We start from the raw sequence: 25,232 nt of genomic DNA on the forward strand, positions 1-25,232 counted from the left end.
AAATGCACCTGCAGGATTAAAGCCCAGTTCAATAATTATGTAGGGAAGATACTGACTGTATGTGTATAAATTAATGACACCAAGAGTGTTGACAACCCTGAAGTGCTGTTTTTTTCTTCTTATCCCATTGTTAGAATCATCTTAGATATTCCCTTTAACGACACTGAATCATTCAGGTATTATTTTCAAGCTGATGATATTTCTTTAAATTTTGGTAGTGTCTGGTTAAATCATACTACAAAGTATCTATTAGAACTAAGATATTTATCAGTAGTCAGTCTACTCCAATTCAGCTAGATTTTTACTCAATGAAAAACTGGCTTTAAAAAAAATGCACAAAATTGTCACTTATTAGCTTATTGTGATTTAAAATAAAATGGTCGAACATTTCTGTCTATCTAAGCTGAGAGAAATTTCTTAACTAAAACAATAATCTTAATTATTACTCTTCTCAAGTTCTCTTTCATTTTCTTTCAGCACAGTTATAAAATTTATTCAGATTTAAGTTAGACATTTAGTGAATACAAATGTCTCTTTCATCAACAAAGCAGCAATCTTGGAGAATATGATTTGGACTCTGCTATATAATGTTCAAGGTATGAGTTCTGAGAGACCTATTTAATATATATCAAGATGCTCGTCTGCAGGTTAAACTAAAATATGCCTTCAACTTTAAGGAAATTTAAATCTACCTCTTATTGTTTTTGATGTTAGTAAAACAAACACTGATTACTGAGGTAGGTTTTTCAGTGATCTTTCTCAAAGTTTAATAACAGAAGTTTTGTATTATTAGACATGCATTTATCTAATGTTAAGTTAAACCAAGCTCTTTATCTTGTTTGTATTAGTTTCACAACTTGTATGAAGAGTGAAAGCTAAACTTTCCTACTGCGTAGTTATTGCACTCAGTGAACAGTATCAATAATACATGAAACACAGAAGATAATACAGGTATCTAATTCAACAGTAACACCAAACTGGAGTTTTTTATATGCCCAACAAAATATCGGCAAAATGAAATATTTATTTAATCAATTAATGTGTGCCTACTTGCATCAAAACTTATTTTTGTAGTTCAGGCAGGTTTACACACACTTGCACCACCACTACTTGCCCCAGGGAACGCCCATGCCACACGTGCTCTGATGCATGGCAAGTTACCACACCAGTGGTAAAAGGAGGGTGAAGCCAGCACTGGGCTGGCCTCAGTTGCCTGTCCTGGGGGTTTTCCGGGGCTGGAGCAGTGGTGATTCTGCTCTGTGGAGCCTGGCTCCACTCTTGAGCAGCACATGCTGCCCGTGCATGCACCACTCCACTTTTATTCTCCTGGGGGGTCAAAACCCCCCCTCCATGCTGCTCCCTTACAGCTTGGAGAACAACTGAGCATGAGGTAGACATGTCTGTGCCACCACATATAGCACAGCTGCACTCATCTGGACACAGCCAGGGGTACGTTCAAATCCTCTCAAGGGTGTCACAGAGTGCCATGAAATATTAGCACTGTTAGATGTGCAACCAAGATTCGCAAGATAAACCCAGAGTTTTCACATAAGAATACACAGTGTTAAAAAGATACTGACCTATTGTGATCTTTCTAAATTCTGTGCAAGAAAACTGCTCTATTTTTTGTAATAAAAAAAAAAAGGCTAACAGCTGGTATCTTCTATGGGGTACTTCAAGTCTACTGAGGGATGCCCTGAATCTAAAAAGGTTGAGAACCACTACCCTAGACAAAAGTAACTCTTTGGAATATCTCCTTTGAACGCAAAGTAAAGGACCTTTTTCTTTTTTGTCTAGCATCTGTAGAAATGCCTGTGGCAAAGAATTTTAAAATGCTCTCAGAAGTGAATCCATAACAAAACAATTATTTAAAATTTGCATTTGATATGAAATGTAAATTATGAAGTATTTTAAAAAAGTGCTTTAAAATACAACTCTACTGAAAACTGCAGTAGGAATTATGGAATTTTATAACAGCAATTATCATCACTTTCAGACTCAATTTCATCTTTAAGGAAAAACCAGCAATTTAAAAAGGAGGGTGTTACTGAGTGTTATATGCACTGAAATGCACAATATATTCTCTTCTGTTAGTACTGACAGATCTGTGTGTTGCTCTTGTGAATTCTAACTGTTCAAAGTAACTTAATCAGATATGAATATATTTCCATTTGCTTCCTGTCTGTAACAACTCTGTTAAACATGATTTTATATTCCGGGCTATCGTTAATATATAATTATTTTAAGAGCACTTTCAACTTCTTGAAGAAAGCAAACAAGTTGTATATCATTTTTACTAGTAACAATGTCAGGTTTTCAAATATGGCACTAGTTTCTAATTGTTTAAAAAGGGAAAGACCCACCTCTTGTACGCATTACCTTCAAATCTGTGCATTTCTCTCAAGCAATTTGAATACAGAAAATTGCAAGACAAATAATGTTTTAAAATAAAGTAGGGCTTGACCAGTTTCAATCATGATTTTTTTTTAAGTTAATATTGAGCAGGATAGAATCAGCTTTTCTATTGGAATGCAGAGTTAGCTGCTGCATTTACTGATGTAACTGTTGTTGGCATAAAAGTATCACTGAACAGTGTGGAAAGGGCTGGATTGAAAAAATGGAACAATAATAAGTATTACAGTTGTATGTGCATGTTTGTTTTTTCCAGGCTTTGGTAGAAATCTCTCTTTTGTCACAACACATTTTCAAAAACAGCAGAGGAAGAACAAAAGTGTCTGAGTAACTGCCTGATTTGCATAGAGTTAGAACTGCACACGCAAATTTCATTTTGGGGCACATGGGTCTATTTTAAGTCAAATAACTCTTCACATGTGAATACCTTTCATGCTCCCCTGAGCCTTTTCACCTTAGAAAAACTGTTCTGAAGAAATATTTTCTCTTACTATATCAGTTTTTTTCTTCTTTATATTTCATACTAGTTTGAAATGCAGCTCATTTATAACTTGTCCCCGCATACATTCTGTCAATTCAGTCTCCTATCTAGGAAGGCACACTGATGTTTTAAATGTCTACAGATCAGTCCTGTATTGAACTGAGTTGGTGGAAAGGCCAGGGAAGTTTTTCAAGGGGCTTCTTTCATCCACGATTCCTTCATAACTTTCAGACATAATCTTGGAACTTGGTTTACTGGGGCAGTTAACTGTGTGCTTGATGTTTTTTGGGCCATGTTTGAGCACCTGCAAGCTAGTGGAATACCATGCTGCTACTGTTAACTTGAAGCAATGTGGTTGGAACTGTAGAGCATATGGCTAGGAGAATCTTTGACCAAAAGACTTTATGCTATTTTATATATTAATGATAGAACAGCAAACAGTTGACAGATAGTGAATACATGCGTTGTTCCTGCTTGGGAGAACAGTCAAGTTAATGTTACCATATAGTTCTGTGGCTTTAGCCCTGGGTGGGAACATTACTGTAGCTGAAGACAGACAGATTAACACAGCTGACCTTTCTCTGCTTATGGGGAGTTGAAGATGCACTGTATATAGTAATGTATCCAGGTTGTAGTCATATTGGTTTAGAAGAAAAGGCAATCAGGACTTGTAGTAGAGATGGTACCTTTGACTTCCAAGTTTTACTCTGCTAATGATTTAGTATGTGGTGATAGACACACATTGTTTCTTAAATAACTTAACCATGAGATGAAAAGTGAGCTTCAACAACTACGAAAGACAGTAATGCAATTAATTTGTCCAACACCATCTTTGCTGTACTAGAATTTCCACTGCTAAAATGGGGACAATATTTGATTACCTCATACAACTGGTGTAATGGGTTTGAACTGTACTAGGGCCTGGAAATGAAAACAAGCAGTCCCTATGGAGTCTGGATTTTAGGGGCACAGCCTTGGGAGATCCCTTGCTTTTACAAAATCTCATATGCCAGAATATAAATTCAAGACCGCACCAACTCTTCAGTGGGATTAGGAGATAACTGGGTCCTGAGAAGAGTAATGAGATAAGAATTCATAAAATCATAGAAGTGGGGTTGAAGAGACCTTGTAGATCTTCAAGTCCGACCCCCCGCCTGTGCAGGAGAAAAGACTGGACTCAAATGAGTCCAGCCAGGTAGTCTTCAAGCCTCTTCTTAAAGATCCCCAGGGTAGAAGCCAGCACCACTTCCCTTGGATTCAGGCACGGAGCAAACTGCAGCCATTTCTATTTATGGCCCCAAACCATGGGGACAGCACAGCATTTGTTCTATAACTCAGCAAGAGATGTTCTGTTTTCTTTCACCTGAAATCTATGGGGATTTACGCCTGCTCCTACAGAGAAGGAGCAGCAGCCCTAGGGGCCTATGAGGCTGTTCAGCCATGGGAATGCAGACAATTGTGTGCATCTTAAAGATAACCATTATTAGTTACTTTTTCAAGAAAAGTAGAACATAAGGAAATATGATACAAGAGAGTTTTTAAAGTAAAACTTAAGAGCCAACTGTTGAGGCTGTTACTCACTAAAAGTTAGCTTCTCACAAAAGGAACTATACCTGCGTGGATCACAATTAGTGAAATGGTTTTTATTCTAACTGGCTCCTTTGGCCACCACTGTAATATAAATAATAATACATTTCCAGGTTCTACAATTATGGCTTCAGGTCACCTGCTCTAAACTGGACCTTGATTGGGTAAGAGGGTCATGCATACAGATTCTCATATCTAGTGAAAGGCAAGCACAAAAAGCACTCTCCCCAAGCCCTACTGTTCCCTCCTGTGATCTTTTGTAGTATGCTCTGCAATTAGAAGATCTAAATCAGATACCTAACTATTTGCTACTGAATTAGGGTGAGCTGCATCCCTTCTTTCTTAGACTGGCAACTAGAAATACTCCTAAGATACTGAACCTTTTTCTCCTCTCTCTTTCCTCCTGATGCCTCTTTTTACTGAAATATGATGCAACTACATTGGTTTTCTGCAAGCAACAAAAACAAATTGATTATGAGCCTCAGTTTATTCTGAATTCATATTAGTCAACAAAGCTACAAGCATACATTTTCACCCTTGGAGTGACTGAAATGGAAAACTAACAGACTATAAATCGCCGCTTCATAAAATATTTCATGTCTATTGCAAGGCTACATTATTTGATTCAACACTGAGGCAGCCAGAAGTATCTCCGTTAAATAAAAACCATCAAACAACACCGCACCAGTATGACACAAAGTTGTCCTTGAAGAAGAGACAGTTAAGAATTGTTCTTTATTGTATATGAGCAGTCTTGTGACTTCTTGGGAGCCCAGGAATTAGTTATGGTCACTGTAAAGTAAAAGGTCACTGAAATTCTTCACTCCTGCATGGTAGTCTGCAAAATGTACCACTATTTAGCCAGCTGTTTTCTTAATATTCCTGTAGTAGTCTGGGTGCAACAGAAGAATTAATCTTAAAAAGTGGCCCCGTCAAATTAAGGACTCTGCTAACTGCATAGCATAATGGCAAGAGTCAAAGAAGCAGAAAGCAAACAGCTTCCGAAATCACAGGAATACATTGAAGTGGCTGTATTAGTATGCTTACACAAGCAAAGGCAGAGAGTAGATGTTGGTCAGTGTAATGACTTTTCCCTTAGAGAGATCATTAAAAAGGAAAGGTATCATCAAAAAATAGAAATTTAACCCCCCAGTAAGAGTAAAACATTACAACAGCCAATATATAAAAAGGAAATTAATATGAAGATAAAATTAAAAAACAAATAGCTCTGAAGATATAAAATCAAATAACTAAAGTCTTTAAATTGAACAAAATCAGGAACTGCGAGGGAAATGGGATGTCTTTTTGTCCTTTATGGGACTGTGAAGAAATAATTAAGGAATTCATTCACAGGTTCATAGATTCATAGATGTTAGGGTCGGAAGGGACCTCAATAGATCATCGAGTCCGACCCCCTGCATAGGCAGGAAACAGTGCTGGGTTCAGATGACCCCAGCCAGATGCCCATCCAACCTCCTCTTGAAGACCCCCAGGGTAGGGGAGAGTACCACCTCCCTTGAAAGCCCATTCCAGATTTTTGCCACTCTAACTGTGAAGAAATTCCTCCTACTGTCCAGTCTAAATCTACTCTCTGATAGCTTATGGCCATTATTTCTTGTGACCCCCAGAGGCGCCTTGGTGAGTAGATCCTCACCAATTCCCTTCTGTGCCCCCATGATGAATTTACAGGCAGCCACAAGGTCACCTCTCAACTTTCTCTTGTGGAGGCTGAAGAGGTCCAGGTACCCTAGTCTCTCCTCATAGGGCTTGCTTGGCCTGGAAGCCCTTAACCATATGAACGGACCTTCTCTGGACCCTCTCCAGGTTATCCATATCCCTCTTGAAGTGTGGCGCCCAAAACTGGATGCAGTACTCCAACTGCGGTTTGACCAGCGCCTGACGGAGGGGAAGTATCACCTCCTTGGTTCTGTTTGTCATGCATCTGCTGATGCATGATAAAATGCACTTGTCAGTGTGATGAAGTCATCAGAAAAGCTAACTCATGTTCATCCTGGAGTCCACTAGGATATATATATCAAAAGATATTGTTGAGAGGCTAAACTATTTCTCTGCATTCATCTTCATGCTCTGCAGTGATGCTGAAATACTTACTTCATGCCTAACCTTTGGTAGTAACAAGAGATCAGAGATTAAAGCGTAAAAGATGCAAGGGAGACAAGATCTTTCCTGCCTCAGGCAGAGGGTTGGACTGGATGACCTCCCGAGGTCCTTTCCAGCCCTACTCTTCTATGATTCTATGTGCTGCGAAAAAATCAGCAGAGCCATGAAGTAGCTGGGCTGCTAACGAAAACAGGAAGTCTCACATCACTGACAAGCAGCAATACTGTATCTACATTTTGAAAGGGCAGTAACATAAATTAAACAACACTGAGCTTTGGTTCCATACCTCCATAAATGTTTGAAATTAAATGATTATTAAAAGAGCAGTGAAACATCTAAAAAATCATAATACAGCAGCATCCAATACCCCTTCCCCATGGACAAAATATTTCATTGCTGCTTGCTGTGGAATAATGGTATTTTTTTCACTGTCAGAGAATAGAACATAATGGCAGATAAGTCTCCTCCCAGGAGTTTTTAGGCTACTGCTAACAAAATGATGCTACCAAAGTTCAACTTTAAGGCCCAACATAAATCCCTGTGATGTTATTATGGTTTGCTGCTGCCTTTGTGGCTATTATGTAAGTTTACTGTTTTTCAGAGTGGTTTCCATGGCAATAAAACTATTGCCTTAACACCACTCAGTGCTTGCTAATTGTGGTTCTCCTGCCTTTTCCAAGATTTGGTTAGGGAGGATGCCAGTTATATTTGGTGCAGGGTGTGTTACTGTACATTACTTTCATGTTTGTTTAAACCCATTGTTCCCCTATGAATTTTCAGTAGTTCTCTGGACTTTACGTGTTCAATAATTTGGGCCAAATTAACAAAGGTTCCAAACCTGCTGCTGTCTGTATATGAGCTGTTACTGAAACCAATGGGATTAATCACATGCATCCGTTAATGATCAGGGCTAGATTTGGCATGCATATATCATACTTCATCACAACCATGAGGATTAACCAAAATTGTTCCTTTACTGAAAACTAATTATGAGAACTGAATATTTATATTCTTAAATCCTTGTTCTTATTAAGGGGAATATATTGGCATGTAATCAAAAAAATTAAAAACAAATAAAACAAAAATATAGTTTCAGGCAACTATAATCACATTTTCTAATATTTAAACCTTGTCCCTCTTCTGCTGCCTGATAGACCAATATAAGCCACTGGGGAAACTGACTGACTACCTGCCATGGGAATAAAAAAGTAACTATACACCAAATGTTAGCAAACCAGAAAAATACAGTTGTTTTTTTTTCTAATAGTGATCTTAGATGCTACTACAAGTAGCAGGTAGAATATGCAGTCCCTCATTAAAATGAAGATGCCTGAGTGAATCTGGGAAGCACAGACCACCAAATATTAGTTCAGTATCATGTTAACTAAAATTCTCAAACATGCAGTTATAAAATGGTTTGAACATTTTATGATACAGAAAAAACATCCTGCTTTCTGATTAGGTAAACTGAACCTCTCCACTATACAACTGTTTGAACATGTCAGTGAAGAAATTGAGAAAGGACAAACTAACAGAATTTATCTGGACTTTTGAAAAGCCTTTGCCAAAGTCCTCATATGAGGTTACTAAGCAAACTAAACAGTGTCAGACATGAAGCAAAGTATTGTCATAGCTTGAAAACTGGCTGGCAAACACAAAGGGAAGGATTAAATGGTCTATCTCCAATATGGCAAATGATGACAACAGTCAAGACTGTGGTATTTAATATATTAATGATCTGAAAAGGTACCAAACAATGAAGTGGTGAATTTTCATCTTTGTATAGAGGGAAATATGGGTATGGAAAAAGTCATTCAAGCGAGCAGCTGCTTAAGGCAAGTATCCTATTAGTTCAAAGTTGGGGGATTTGGGGGAAGGGCAGTTGTATAATTTATGGCGATACTGTAATGTGAGCTAGATTACAGGATTATGAGGTGATGTGAGAGAGCAGAGGTAGATGGCTAGAGCTGAACGATAAATGAAATAAGACGCATCATTGTGTTAGCACTGAGTCCTCCATGTAAGCAGTTAATGTATACTTTCCCTTTTAAAAAGACAGGCTTATTTTAATATAAGATTCAGTATTTTAAAAAAAGAGTTCAGGAAAACAAACTAATTCATATTGTTATAAAACATGGTAAAATGAGATTCATTATTGATGATAAAGCATGACTGAATCAATACCATGCAAACACAGCTTTTGTAATATTTCTTACAAAGCTTGTCTACATATTCTGCTGCCTCATACTTAGTACTTTATCTCTCTTTGCTCAAAATCTATATTGTTCAAATAAAACTTCCCATATTTCTGAGCTACTGAAAAGAAAGTAGGGTAGGTTTCCTAACAACTTGCAAAAGAAAAAAGGTATTATAGTGAAGCCTTTGCTTTCTAAATACAACTGTAATAGAAGTTGATTCATAATTCCCTTTATGCTATTAATTGACTACTTTTACATGTCAAAGAGCTTAGATTATAGACATTAACATTCAAACAAAATATTAATTGGTACTGAGGGTATTAATTCTTCTTTAGACATTATTAATAATGTTGCTGTTTTTCAAAAATCGAAAATGGAAGGAATCAAAGAAAAATCACACTGACACCACTGAAGTCAGTCTGACTAGTCTTCTACAGCTTTTGAAAAATAGACATAAAGATACATTTTGTGGCACAACTTTACTTTTGATTCTCATTTAATAAGGGACAATTTAAGTAGTGTGTGTTGCTGTCTTTAATCTCAGTATGAAAAGCTTGGAAGAGCCCAGTAAGTCTATCTTTTGACTCCTTCCGTAAAGTATTATGAAGCCACAATGACTTATGCAGGGAAATATGGCTAAATCTCCTTGTGACAGATAGTCCGAGGGCTCCTGTTACTTGGAGAAGGCAGCCAGCTAAGATAGCTGTGTAGGGCTGCAGCAGCAGGGGCTAGGCTGGCCCTTCATTAAAAGGGGAAACTCCTTTCTGCATGCTGCAGAGAAAGGAGTGCCCTAGGGAGGCTGACTGCAGGAAGCAGGCTCATGGACACACAAATTACCCACAAGACAGAGTAAAACTACCATTGGGAATTTCTAGCTTGGGATAGGGTACTGACCCAGAGCAAGAAGGCCTCTGTGAAGCCGTGTGCTGATAGTTCTGTTATATGGATGCTTGTGTGTGTGTGTTTACCATTGGATGACTAGATTGTAGCTAGAGGAGAGGCAAGGAGGCCATGGATAGGTGCCTGGTAGGGCACACAGAATCAGGGAGCCCGGCCTGGGGTCAGGGGCCACATGACTGTGGGTGAAAACAGCGAGGGCAGCTGGGCCTGGAGTTGGGGACCCTGAGAGCAGGCCAGAGTGCAGGACACAGGAGCCGGAGAAGGGCAAGAGCAGAAGATGGGCTGGGGTTCAGAAGCTGAAGTCCAGAACAGTGGACCTTGGGCTAGGGGGCCCAGCTAGAGGAAGAGGCTGAAGCCAGGAAGACAGAAGCTACAACAAAGGTTTGAGGCTTGAGGAGCTGAGTGCAGAGTTGGAATCTTCACTTGGGTTCAGAATTGAACCAGCGACCTAGCAAGCTATGAGGGGCAGGCACTCCTTAATATGTTGTCTTTCAGATTAGATGGACTTTTTGATTGTGACTACTCATAACTATGTGGGTACTAACTCTTATATGCTGGCTAAGTGCTAGTAGGTTGTTATACTAGATATAATACCTAGATTCCACTTCCAATTGGATATGGTATTGCTTACTTACTTCTGCTAATGTTTTATAATGCTGTTATATACCATTCCACTACACAGCCTCTGTGTTTAATTTACAGTATAGCCACATTCTAGCAGTAAGTGCAAAATGCCAGAGGAAATACTTCACTTCATAGAAAAGTCTTTTGGAATCCTTTAAATGATTTAACCTTAACTCTGTTAACTAAATAGTTAATTCTGTGATGTCTTTCCTCCAGTGTAACGCCCAAGTATTATGATAAGCAATTAAGAACAGTATATAGCTGGTTCTGGAGACTGTAGATTTAACATTTTGGCTTTGATCTCCATTAACTTTTATTATTATTATAATAATTGCTAAATACAACAGGAAATTTTTAAATACATTGTCCGCTATGACATTCTCTTCCAATTCACTTTTTGTCAGTGAACAGGTAAAACTGATTTGAGCAACAAGCTAGATTATGAACTATGGTAGGGCACCTTTGGTGCCTGCCACTTTAAGAGGCTTGAGCAGGCTGGGGAACAGCTGGCAGGTGTAGTTACTGCCAATTAGGCACTCACATGACTGCAAGGGGAGCCTTGGATTGGAGGAGGGCTGGGTAGCCAGGGTATAAATAAGCACAGTCCCTAGGAGCTGAGCTGGCAGTTGCATCTAGGGAGCCAGTGTGGCAAAATATTGTACAGCCTGAGGCGAGCAGCTGTGGAAACATCTGGAGGCTACAGTAGGAGCTATGGGGATGGAAGAGGTTTCTGTGGTCCCGGGTAAAACCTGAAATGACACCCTGCTGGGGTTGGATGTGGTGGGGCAGTCTCCAGGAAATGTGCCTCTCCAGTGAAAGGCGAGGATGAGACACTGTAAAACCTCAGCCCCTGTTGCCTTGTGGGTCCCTGTGGAGGGGAAAGGCTAGGGTAGCATACCCTGAGAGAAAAGCATAGGGGCCAAGGCCCATAGAGTGGGGTCTGAGGCCCAGGGGGTATAAGTCCTAGGAGCCCAGTGCAGGGGGTGGGGATGCAGTTGTGGCCAAGGTGCATCTGAGTCCAAGTTTGGGTTGGGGGCCAGGGGAGTTGGAAGTGATTTTGGATGCCATCTGCAAGGCATGGGACATGGTATAAGGGGAGGTACAGAGCCATCTATTTCATCCTTGGCATCAGGGCAACCAAATGGGTAGCCTCCAGCAAATAAACACCTACTTGTGGCAACAAAGGCATGGCAGGAAGGGTAGGGTGGACTGCCCTAGACAGGTGGGTGGGTAGATGTCGTGACCAGCCTCGAGATGGCACCCTGTCACAAGAACTCTTAGTATTTGAGTATTGCTACCTAGTCCTGCCTGACAAAAGCAAAAATGTATGTTGTTAACAGTTTACATGCTAGTAACTAATTTGTGGAAAAATGTTCCATTTAATGTAATTTATAAATGGCTTTTTGTTCCCACTTGCATAAACTTGACCATCTACCATTAATAGCAACAGCCAGGAGACTCCAATGTAGAGGATAATGGGAAAATACTTCTTCATCAGGGAAAAAGGTTGTTACTGTTTTCTTCCTCCTGTGCAGGACACTTTTTAATAAACTAATTTTTATTAAACTGAAAGCTCTTTAAGTAGGGTCCATCTTCTGCTGGGTACTCACAGGGAAATTAACCTCATTCTTCCAGGCTGAGGTTCATGGGTGGACTTTCTCAACTTCTTTATCTGGTGTCGAGCAAACTTATTCCCACACATAGCATCATCTGATTTAAATGTTTCATTTTCTGAATGGAGGCTGAAGTAGCATGTGGCAGAGGAAAAAAGCCTAAAATATATCCCTGCAAGAAGGTCCTAGCTCTACTGTACTGGCTCTTTAGCAGCGTAGTTAGGCCAGCAAAAGATATGAAGAAGGACCTGGGACGAACACAGTTCACTCACTCTAGCAAAACTGCATGTTTATCCAGGCCAAATTGTTTTGCTGGTGGGAGGCGATTTTATTATACTAGTACGTCATTTTATTAGTGCAGCTGCATTCACATTATGAACAGTTTGCTGATAACCCTATACTGCTAGAATATCATTAGTGCAGACCAGTAGTGCTAAACAAATTTTTAAACTCAACAGCCCCTCAGAAAAAGGGAGCTCTCAGCTTTCACTCAAACTTGAGTGCAGGAAAAAGAAGAACAATTCTTTTACTGCAAACAACTGGGACCACAATGGGTCAGAATAATTTTTTCCAACTCTGCAGTCCTGTTTGAACTCTGTTTATGTTGTGAATCACATGCAAGTGTTTGCATACTTAATAATACTAATATTGCACAACACCCTTAAAATGCTCTCACAGCACTTCTGGTTTTTGTGGCATTGTGGCTGAGACTCACTGGTATACAAAGCCTTTCTACAGGCAATCTACCATACCCAAGAGGATACTGAAAACCTGTATTTCTGAGAAATTACTGATCCTTCAATAGCTACAAACTACTGCGTTAACTGAAAGACATGAAAGATGCAGTTATGAAACCAAAGTAAAGGGACTAATAATTTCAAATGACCACTTAAGATCATTTGAGGGGGGGGTTGGGGGTGGTTGTTGTTTTTTTTTTTTTTATTATGTTAAGCAAAATCACTAGTCCTATTGAAGACTTAAATATTTTGAGATGCTTGCATATCTATCTGGCATAAATATAACTCAACCAGGGTGACACTACACCCTGGGGTGCATTGAGATCCTTCCAAGGATGGTGCAGGTTGTCTCAACTATTAGGCTTACAAGCATGGTTTAACAAGATGAACCTAGAGATCTCAAATAAAAATCCAAAGTTGTGGTCTTTGAGTTCTTTGCAGCAGAAAAACTGTTCTTATTCTTCTGTAGACAAAAAAATCCCAAAACTAAGGCCTGGCATTTGCAAGGGGTGCCTTGAGTCTAGAAAGGTTGAGAACTACCACTCTACAGCATATATGTGGTAATGGCACTATATGGATCATTAATAATAAACAGATATTGTTTTAGTTATCATTATCTAAGTAACATGCTAGTAAAGAAAAGGCAGTCTGGAAGTGTTAACAGGAATCAGCAAATTGAAGTATACCCTTCTAATTCCTACAAACTCTACCTTTAACACTACACTTTGCTTTAGCATGTTTACTTCCCATTCTTCTAACAGGAGTTACAAACTGTCTTGTTTTCATTTGCACTTCATCTGTGTCCATTACTATCCATTAGCTAATCAAATGGAAGAACACAACTCTTTCCTATTTCTCTCTCATGGCATTTGATGAATTGGGTTATTGCCTACAAGAGATCATGCCTTTGAACCAGTTAAATCTCTTAAGGGGCCATCCTGCCCTACCTTATCCATGATGATTACTACATATTAACCTGGATTACCACCTTTGTTTGAAAGGTCTTCAAGCTTTTTTCCTAACAGACAATGTCATCACTCAAACCTCATTTAGCTTGTGTGTAGCGTTTTTGTTTTTTTAATTCTCCTTGAAAGGTATGAAATCCAGAAACTTACTTGACGAAGGCTTTGATTCTGAAGTGCACTTCTTTGGCTAGAGGGGATGTGTTTAACATTTTAGCTCATTGGGCAGATGAGTGATATAGCAGCCATCTATGGGCTGAATCAGCATCTGGTGACAGGCACCACCCCCTCCCTGCCCTATATGCCTGGATCATGCCCTAATGACCTGGCACAGTCCCCTCCTGCCCCATATATGTAGGAATTGGGCAGCAGATCCAGCACGCAGAGCCCTAGGCTCATGGATCTGGAAACTTTGCAGCCGGCAAGTAGTGCCACCATGTCACCAAATCTCTGGACTTGTCAGGAGCCCCACAGACTGGGTGACAAGGCACTGCGGGCTGGGGACTCCTGGTACATGAAGGGGTGGGCAAGTGACTGCTCTGAAATAAGCTAATACATAATCATCCGGATACACCAGCTTTCCTTGTTGAACTGCTTGCTCAAGAGACAATGGAAGTCCTAACCAAATATTTCTGGCAAATCTAGTTCTTCTCCCATGCAGAGTGTTTTTAAGCCTTCCCAGAGGCACTGGCTGTTCAGCTATGGCTAAGATTGGGTACTCTGACCAGAGTGTGTCAATGCTCCTGCTAGAACCAAAGGTGGAGGTGTAGAGGGTCTTACCCCTCCGCTCTGAGTCAGACCACCGATAACCATATTAGGCATCAAGAATTTTACCCCATTGTCTACCCAGGAACACCACTTTATAGCAGCAGGACATTGGGTGCCATGGTACCCCTGTTTTATCTTTGGCAGGTTTGGGTGTTAGGTCTACTGTGTCAGGGATGATGGTAGTCTTATACAGAGTTTAGATTATGGTTTATATGGGATGGTTTGGCTAGGGGTAGTCCTGCCTCAGGTAGGGGCTTTGACTAGATAACCTCTGGAAGTCATTTCCCACTTTACTTTGACTCTATATAGTAATGCAGTAGATATTATCTAGAACTGCCTCGTGCTGCTTTTGCCTTCTACTGATGTTTGCATTAGTTTAAAAGCAGGAAGTTTTTTATTGAAATAAACTTAAAATTAATATGAAAAATACCATAGGCTGGTTTAATTTTGTTCGCATACCTAATTTTCAGTTTAAACACTGTAATTTTTTTAAAATTTTTTTTTGAACAAACAAGGCTAACTGGGTAACAGTGGCTGTTCCTTTAGGATTGTGATATTTTGGAGGCAAGACAGATCTCCATCAGCAGTGAGAAACAGCTTGGTAACTTTTAACATGCTTCTGTAAAATAATCACTTAAAGCATTGTATTTCAATAGTGCAAATTAAAATGTCATTTAGCTCACTATATTGCTGAAAAGGTAACAAATTAAAAAAACTGAAGTGACGTGTGATCACTTACTGAAGTTGGTAAAGCACCATCCCTTAAGGCCACCCAAAATCTAGTTAAGGTTTGAGTAAAACTTGTTTCAGTTTGTGGTTACAAGGTTCATGTGAATGAATGAAGCCAGACAGGAAACAAAGGACATAAATATAAGCACAGGAGGCCAAAGGAAACAAGCCTCAGTCTCTCCAGCTGCTTGTGAATAAAACTGTTCTCAATTGTGTGTTTATACATAACACCAGCTATGGATAAATACATGCAAACACCAGAGAACCCAAAAGGAAAAAAAACAACACAACAGTAGAGGGCTACGGCAGAGAGTAGTGAAGCTGCATCCACCTTCAGCACTGCAACTTGGCTTTTATTCATTAAGTGTTTTAACTGAATTTCTCAAGTTCCATATAGCTTGTTACATAATGTACTTGTGTATCAGAATTGCCAATCTCTGATATTCATCGAGATGAGCATACATAGAGCAGAACCTATATATACAGATATTAAAATAATAACCCATCGTGTACATGGTACGTTTAACATGACAACATTTATTAACAACAACTGCTGTAGCATCTTAAACTGCATGAAACTATGAAGCATTGATACAGGCAGCACTACAAATTAAGTCAGTCATTCTCCACCTGTGTATAAATTTAATCTCTTATTGAGCCTTATGTTGCTAACTCTTACTCTTATGATCTGTTAAACCAAATATGTTTTTTGCAAGTACTGGATATGCTTGTTAAATTTTTGCAAGAAGTGTTTATTTTATTGCTCAAAATTTTAAAAAGGTATCCTAAACCACAGGGCAGTTTCATGGCTGTTAAACTATATTTTAATACTAGAGAGTGCTACTATAATATATGCATTAATGAAGTAGCACTGATAATTTTAGTCGCTGACAGATTTACAGTTTAGAATAAACTACATCCTGTGGCAGCACAGTCTCACACTTCTTTACCATATTATCCAGCTGTGACCCCCCCCCACCCCCCCAATTTTCACTTGTGAAAAAAATCTGTGTTCTGGCTTACATAAAATCATACTTCATGCAGGAAGTCAATATGCCTACCTAATGTTTTGAGAATCTATATTTGAACAATGTGAGTACTACACTGAAAGAGATCTAGATATGGGGGGAGGGGGCAAGAGTACTTGCACCCACAACTTCAGATTTTTTTGCTTTAATTGAGTAACTATGCAGTGTAAATACCATCTTAAATTACTTTTGTTTCCTGTTTAAAAAACAAACCCCCCAATACTCAAAATCAGCAATGTAGGATTTCAAAGTACAGGTGTAAATTCCTTATTCGGGAATGATTTGATGACTTGCTCCCATTAGCCCTTGAAGCTGCAGAAACACCATTATTGGAAGAGAACATCCTTTTTATAAGATCTGTATTTTCCCCAAACACGTCAACCCATGAGAGTCATAGTCTAGGAGGCCATAACTATTACACTAGTTGCTGTACTGAAGATAGGTAAATGATGAGAAAAAAACTAAAGTGTTACTTAGAAGATGAAGGGTCAATGAGCCAAATCTAGGTTGTTAAACAGTGTCTAAAGACCTCAGTTATATGCAGACTTGGACATAGTTATGCCTAGTTTACTTTGGAACTCTTCAGAGTTCAAGCATAGTGGTCATTGTTCCAGCTGTACCATCTATATAGATGGGGGGGGGGGGGAGGGGGGCGCAGCAAGGAGGCTGGAGAAGAAGAGCTACCAGCAGGCTCTGAGCAGGTGTTAGAAGAAGTGTTAAAAAAAAAGGTGTCATCCTGCCCTTCCTTCTGCATCTCTCGAATTAAATCCCACACAGACAGGATACTCTGTCTGTGGACACTTCTAAAGTAGAGAGATTCTTAAAATGTTTTACTTCCTGGAAGAAAACATTGGAAAAAGTATGGAGTTTAGGAAAGGGAGGAAGGAGTGAGACAGGTCACTTAATTTTTGCACTAGAAAACATAGCATTGTACTGTGTTTGGAAAAAAAAATAAAAACAACAATAAAAACTCTTTCACATGCATTGATATGGTTCCAAGATGGAACTACCATTGAAAAAGAACCATCCCTGGAAACTTGGAAGAATAGTTGTTCCCCCAGGAGATTCCTAAACAGAGAAAAGGACAAACACATTTGTGAAGCACTTAATTTAAAACAAGTCACTCTCTTCAGTGTGCTTTTCAAATACTTGCAACTCGATCAAAATGTAAAAAGTTAAGTTTCCTTCAGAACAAGACTATAAACCGAGTTGTGATGACTTATTTGCACATTAGACTTTATAAATAGCATTTTTAATCAGTTTGAACTGGCCTTACAGATAGAGGCTGAAAACAGCTCAAGGATTTTCTCTCACATGACTGAAAACTAGTGAAAAGTTCAGCCTAGAACAGATCATGGCAGATTAATGGTGTACCGACATCCTGAAAAAGGGCTTTATTTTACAACCTTAAACTACTGTGTTTCTCCTACAAAGTGTGAAATTGATATGAACTTAATCTGCAGAGAAGATGCATATTTAAGAGACAGAGTTCAACATGTTATACACAGATAATTATTGTTAAAAAAAAAATGCTTGCATGGCATACTGAATGTTGAAGACTAGAAATTCCTTATAAGGTTGAGTGAAAAAAAAAAAAAAAATCTTAAAAAAAACCCCAACACAATCTTATGCAAGCATTATACTTGACTAGTGTTTTAGAACAACTTGCATAACTGAGTTCACACCTTGGAAAACATGACAGCCTGGTGAAGGAAAAGGGAGCAATCATTAATGTTCTATATTTATCCTTCATGTACTTGTCTGCTCACTCTATTCTCTACATTTTACTCTTGAATGCATTACTCATAAGTCACACACTATGGGTACCAAGCTCACACCAGATGAGTTAAGAAAATGAGACTCTAAACTTCTTTTGCACCTCTTGCTTGCTTAAAATATTTGCTGGTTGGAGGAAAGATGGAAGGAATTTCAGCAGAGCTCCATTTAAACATCTAAACAAGAAAACTCTTCTGTAGTCAACCATCTGCAGTTGTGTATCTCTGCCTCTACCAATTACCTCCAAAAATGCTCAAAGCAAGTGGCAATGCACAGCTACAAGGAAAACCAAAAGACAAAACAACAAAACCCCATAACCCTCTTCCCCTCCACCCGCTTAAACAACTAAAAACCAAAAACATTTCTAGCAACTCAGTTAAATCATGACAAGCTGCCACTTTCATAGTCTGTCATGCACTTGTAACATTTATAATACTGAGAAAACAAGAGGGTAACACTTTTTCTATGCTGCCAGCTACTCTGTAATGCCACAAGTGTCTCTGGCTTAAATCACCTCACCAAATGGACTGGTATGAAACCATCTTATTTTCTACAGGTGATGGCAGTCACTGGGGTTCTCAAGAAAAATATTCAAAAGCCTAACAAGAATGTTAGGCTTAAGAACAGTTGTTCCCTAGTACAGACTTTCTTTGGAAAAACATGGATCAAGTTTATGTATTTTCATTTAGAAAACTATAAAAAAAGTGCTGTTCTTGGAAAACATAAAACTTCCCATTAAGAGTAAGACTCCTTTTCCCTCTCTACCTTCACATCTTCTCTTGCTTCCCCTTCAGTGAAAAGTAATGAGGAGTAAGGGTCACTTTCACAAGATTTTAGTTGATGATTCTATTTCACTACTCCAGTTTAATGGAGGAAAAGTGAATTTGATTCCACTTAATGTTTACTGACAAGTGGATAAAGATGAAGGATTTGGCACAACAGATGAGAGAACACCTACATTCTAATAAATCAACAGCTTTTTATAACTTGTATGTGAAAGTTGCCTCAAACAATTTACATCCCAGTAGTAGAAAATATTTATTCAGTATATATTTTAAGTTTAATAAGCATGCAAATGTGTTTTCCCTCTCTGATCTTATAGTTAGATAAATGAAAAAAACCTACCATTTAAATCAGTTTATACAGGAAGTTGAGTCTAGACAAATTAGAACAAAGTATTTTGTATCTGCACCAAAGAGTTTTGAATCGAGACTATTCAAATCTTGCACTGATTATTGCTATACATTTGATTTTTCTGGATAAACTTGGCACTATCCTCTCAGGGCTAATTTATCTAAATCCTGCCTATATACTGGGAAAGGAAGAAATTATTATCTGCTTATTCTCTGTTCTGGTGTTAACAAGTCAGTCAGTCAAGAGCTCTTAAAACTCCAGTCACCTGTTTATTCAGCACTGGGAGATTCTAGACCAGATACTTAACCTTTAGGTAGCTCAAAACATGGCAGCATACAAGAAAGACTTTAATTGAACTAAACTGTATGGTTTCCTGAGGACAGTACAAAGCATTTGGGGAAAGGTTTTATACATTTCACTGACCCAGTAGGAGACTAACTCCTGGTAGGGTCACCCAAACCAAAGAGTAAGGACTAGACAAAAGCAGGTACAAATTAAGTGCCAAGCTTGGAAAACATTTTGTGGGACCTATCGATAAAACAAAGGCATCTGCGCATTCAGTATTCTGAAAAGAAGCTGTGTAGTCCTATGTTTACTACGAACTTGACACTAAATACAGGAAAATAACTGAACAAAACACTCCAATCCAGTTGTCCTGCACACAATTTTTCTGACATGATTTACTTTTTTTGACTGGATAATTAAACTAGAAAAAGATCCCAGGTAGATTTTGCTGATTTTTAGACAGTTAAATAGGACCTGTTGGCAGCTAAGTTATCTATACAGGCATCACAATAGAGGATCTGTGAGTTACAGGTCAGCAAGAATGACATATAGATGGTAAAACAAAGGGTTGTCTCCATAAGACCCCAGCACCAATTAAAGTTGATTTAGAAAGGAATTCAGCTCAACTGATAAAGCCTCTCATAATGAACATTTAAAACAGAAATAAGTGATCTTCAGTCATCCTGGTTCTCTCAGTCTTAAAATCCAAACTTATCTTTTTGGGGTTTTGTTGTTGTTTTTTTTAAAAAAATAAATAAATCCATGTCTTTCCACAATTTAAAATGAAATGCCACTATATAAATAGGTGTCAGGTGAACACAATGTTTTATTAATACATTTATAATTTTAAAGCAATTTGGAAGCCTACCAGTGCCTCGATCATTATAATGAAATATAACAACTCTGTGCCACCACACCTCACCTTGGCAGGAGGGAGCCCCACCTTGGCTGCCAACTGGGTCCCACCTACTAGGCAGCAGAGATGGCTCCTGCCCAGAGCTCGCTTGGGCAGACTGCAGCCCTGCACCCCACTGTGGGCACAGAAATATGGTGGGGAGGAGGCATGTACTGGCCCCTGACACGTCACCTATACCTCCCCATGCATTACCTGTGCCCCTTCCTGCTGTCCCTCCCCTCCAGATTCACCTGGAGGGAGCTGCAGGAGCTACTCTCCACCACATTACCTGGCTGCCACATGCATATGCACCCAATGCCCCCTGGATCCCACTCCCTCCAGCCCCAACCAATACCTTGAAGGCTGGAACTCTGCCAACCTGCAAGAAGAAACCTGCAGTTCTCCCACATTTTTCTTCTCCTTTTAAATGAGAAAATCCAAGTTTTTCCATGGCAAACAGAAAACCTAGTTCCCTGGTGATCATATATAGATTTATCTGAAATCGGTTCTTTACAAATTCAAATGTGTGATCAACCCTAGACACATCTACAATGCATCCCTACTCTAACTGGGGGAGGTATTTGCACATGTACACACCAAAATCAAGGAATACAGCAATGATGCTACTCCAAGGATACCCAACCTAGATGCTATAACCATCCTGCTGCTCAAAACAAGTCTCCAGTATGCTTTGAGACCAGGGGTCACTGCATTTTTGGGTTTGGCAACGTGACCAGGGTGTACTCAGTTGCATCTCCAAGAGCACCAGCAACGTGATATAGATGTACTGGGTGTAACTCATTCTCTGCTAAATTTCAAATAGTAAAGTGTTTCCCCTACCCGCCTGGACAGGATGCATGAAGTCTGTGAGCCAGTGGGACAACCTTGTCCTAAGCTATTCAGCTACCAGCAAAAAAAACTCAGACTAAAACAAGGGTGAGCATTTATTTTAGCTGGCAGACCATTTAACAAATTTTGGTGAGCTGTCAAGGGCTGCACATGCAGTCTTTTAGAAGATATCATTTTAACAAATTATAGATTTAAAAAAGCAAATATTTAAAATATTATAGTAGATGTCAGAGTTGTTTTTTCTGAATAGTGTATATAGAGACTACATACTAGCGCACAATAGCTCAAAATATTTTGGAAGAAAACAATGAATCAGGAAAAAAATAAAGTCTTGTATTTTGTGTAGGGAAGCAAGGGGAAGTGGGAGGTGGGTGGGTGTGTTTATAGGGCTGCTTGCACATCAGATCCTGGGACCTGGCTGAGGGCACATGCAGAAGAGCTTGCCTGGGCAGTGCAGGAGCTGGAGTCATCCAGTTGGCCAGTCCATTCTAGCCCATGGGTGATATTTTACCTATCCTAGCTTCAAAGATAGTTGGAATGAAAAGGCCCATGCAACCTGGCCATCCCCATAGTAGATAAGTGTCTCCATTTAATCTCTCATCTAGCAGTGGACCATTCCAAAATTTTAGATAATGAAAATTTTAAAATACCTTTAATAGATGTCAGATGTTAATTCAGCACACCTTAATGCACAATATCCCATTCTTTTGGCCTGCAAGTGCCAAGAATGATTTAGCAGACCAGTACAAACATTTCCAGAAACAGTAAACTTCTAGTCACTGAAGCTGAATAAATGACTAAGAGGAAAAATAAAATTAACATCCTTGGCACTACTGGAAAAATTTTTAGTGCACAGGCTGGAGATAAAACATGCAGGGAAGACTTTAGGGTAAACTTAAACAGACTAGCAACTAAATATATATTAATCAGGTCATAGTTTAATATTTAAACTACTGGTAAAAATATGCTTGGAGAGTGCTATTTTAGGTTACTTGCGTAAACAGAATTCATGTTCAAAAAAAGAAGTTGTCTAAGATTTCTCCCAAATGTAAACAGTAACACAAACAAGCTTGGTATGTGTTCCATTTAAAAAAAAAAAAACAAAACAAACAAACAAAAAAAAAACCCACCAACCCCTAAGGAGCAGTTCCTTTCATTGTAAGTCTGCCAAAGCAGAGAACAGAGTAATTAGAAAAGGTTCCCAGATCTTAGTTATGTAAAAGGCATTCTAGTCTGTTTAAATCCAGTTCAACAAGGAAAAAAAAATAACAGACTGTAGAAATCATTATTTCCCTTAAGCTTCTGCAATTCAAGTATTTATGAAGATTTTTCACTTCAGGCCTAGTATTTCCAAGTGTTCTTCACAGTTGGCGATACAAAGCAAGGGAGATGCCACAATCTGGAGATCACAGGGTAGGCAGCTTTGAGATTCAGTATCTATTTAACAAACATGTTTGGTTACTATCTGCAGAATTACGTTGTAACAGAAAGTACACTTACCCCAGCCCTTTCTGGATGACAGATAAAATCTGCTGTAATCACTTTTTGGTTGATTTATTTATTTTTCCATTTTTAATCTAACCTTGTTTATTGGCATTCAGGATGTAGTTGGAACATGAAAACTACTAAGTAGTAATGCCACGTTCATTAAAACGCCATAAAATTAAGCAACATTGTATGTACACCAATTTTTTGCTTTCTAAGTTATGTTTGGATCTGTCTTTTAAGCTGTGACAATTCTGTTCCAGCAGAACTAGTCCATATCCTTCCAATTCATGTTAGAATCCAGTGTTATCCTTGCAATTTTCCATAAAGGAAAAAAAAAAGAACATCCAGGAGTGAAGTTTCTGTCCAACATGCTAAAAATGCACTAACTGCAATACCTAAATTGGTCTTCCTATCAGATTAAATCTGGATTTCTTTCCAGCTGTAATGTGAGAAAAAGTTACATGCCACAGAATGAGCACTCATGTTTTCTTCTCTACAGTAGTGTTAAAATATATGAAAATTAGCACACTACTTTATGTCCAACCAAGTTTACCTGAAAGCACAAGTAATGCAAGCGTAATTCAGAATATCAACTAAAAAAAATTCATATTTTTAGTTTGAAATTGTGAACTTGAATGCTTGAAAATGTTTTGCTTTCTGAATGAAGTGGGGCACTGAATTAAGAAGACCATTTCCTGCTGGAAAAAAAAAGTCAGCCAATAGAAAAGTCTCTTCTGTCTGTTTACTTGTCCATATACAACATACTGTCAAGGGCACAGTTTCACTATCCTGTTGCTCAGCTGCATTTTCTGTATAAAGCACTAGCATGACACCATCACTTCTCCACCTGAAAATGCAGAGAGGCAAACAGGCAGGCCAGGTTGCATCTAGTGGGGCTGTTTTTGGTGCCCTCCGCTCTTCCATTATGGGAACTGGAAAGGCAGAAGGCAGGGTGGCTAACCCTTCATCATGCTATGATGAAGCAAGCTGTTGTTTACAGAAAATTGAGGTCTCTGAACAATTTAGTTTCTGAAGCTGCCACCCTGCCCTGCCTTCTGCCTGACTTCAGACTACCTGCCTCTCTACACACTGGAAAAAGACTTCAATGCATAGCTATGGAGCTTAAAGAGAGGGGAATTTTAACACTTGGTACATGCTCTTGAAGAAGGCACTTTGCTATACCAGAACACTTGGTTAAGATTTTCCAAACAGCCTTATGTGTTTAAATCTGTCTTCCATTCATTGTACATTATAGTGGGAGATGTACTGCTGCTTCACTTTGAAACTTGACTTGGATTTTTCAAAAAAAAAAAAAAAAAAGCAAATGAATAAAAAAGTCAGTGTTCTTATGCCAGTGCTTGTTTACACATATTCCTTACAATTACAAGGTGACATAAAGACTCTTTTGCATTAAGAAGTCTGGAAAAAGAAATACTAAGATGATACAAAGTGGGGGGGCTGGACCTGATTATCTATAAGGTCCCTTCCATCCCTAATAACTATGAAAGTTGCTTTTTTCTTGACCAGCATTAACTTGATTAGAGGCTTAGTCTATCCAGTTTGCACCTCTCTCACATTTCCACTGAAATACAGACTCTTTAACATGACAGCTTCTTGATGGAAACAGCTAGCCACCTTGCAGGACTGTCGCACCTGTATTCCCCTTTCTAGTTTATTCCAGGCCCATTATCATGCTCCAGAAGTCATTTCTGTTCCCAGAGGATCTCATGTTTTGAGAACGCAGCCTCCCCATTACCTTTATACCATGCCCTCCATAAAACTAGAAACTAGAGGCATTAAATGACTCACTCAAAGTGCAAAGACCCTGTTTCCAATAGACAGGAACATATGGCAGTTTGGGCCCTCTTGCTGTATGGTGATTTTAAGCTTGTTTCACTATATGCTATTTCTGAGACGTTAAGTGCCCTCAAAAGGGCTATTTATATTGTGGTATTTCGGTACACAAGCCAGACCACTGAAAACAAGCTAGGACAGCCACGACACAAGTGATCTGAGGGGGACAAAACACGTTGCTAAAGAAAACGACCCTTTTTCCAAGAGGTCAAAAGACTGACATGAGGACAAAAGACACCCAGTCAACTTTACGGTGATATTACACAGGCACAAGAAATCAAGGGGGGGGGAGGGTGTACAGGACACTAAGTTTAGGACTAGGAAAACTTTTCCCAGTGGCTTTCAACCTGACTTTAGGGGTCTGCAAATGATGAAGAAAAAAAAGTTTCAAATGGACACTTAACTGGGTAGTCACCTATTTTTACAATTCAGAGGGGTCCCTCTGACATTCTGAATGCAGGTGTGGACCCTCTGAACTGTAACCATGGGTATTCACCTACTTTTAACTGGCTGTGGCCATCTTTCAAGGACCCCTTACAGGCCGTGTGGGGACCCCCACGGGTCTGCAGGTGGCAAACTGAAAACCACTGCCTTCGTGAGTCGGGCTGAACAGGACCAGGGAGACAGAAGAAGGCAGGAGCGACTCGACAGGGGGCAGGGCGGAGGAGGTGAAAGTGGGATGATGACTTCATGGGTCTTCTTCCACCTTTTGGATGTCTTATTTCTGGTGACAAGCAGGAACGTCTGAGTCCTACCTCCACCTGGGCCACGAATGAGTTACCTGCATGTGT

General features: G+C 39.2%; 1 protein-coding gene across 2 annotated transcripts in view; it reads right to left on the reverse strand.

Annotated features, from left to right (window-relative positions):
* Nucleotides 1–25,232, reverse strand: part of SLK (STE20 like kinase) — a 65,734-nt gene that overhangs the window by 39,872 nt on the left and 630 nt on the right. The window lies entirely within an intron of this gene.

The sequence above is a fragment of the Crocodylus porosus genome, unplaced genomic scaffold (assembly GCF_001723895.1).
Source record: "Crocodylus porosus isolate Cpor-Errol unplaced genomic scaffold, CroPor_comp1, whole genome shotgun sequence".
NCBI lineage: Eukaryota > Metazoa > Chordata > Crocodylia > Crocodylidae > Crocodylus > Crocodylus porosus.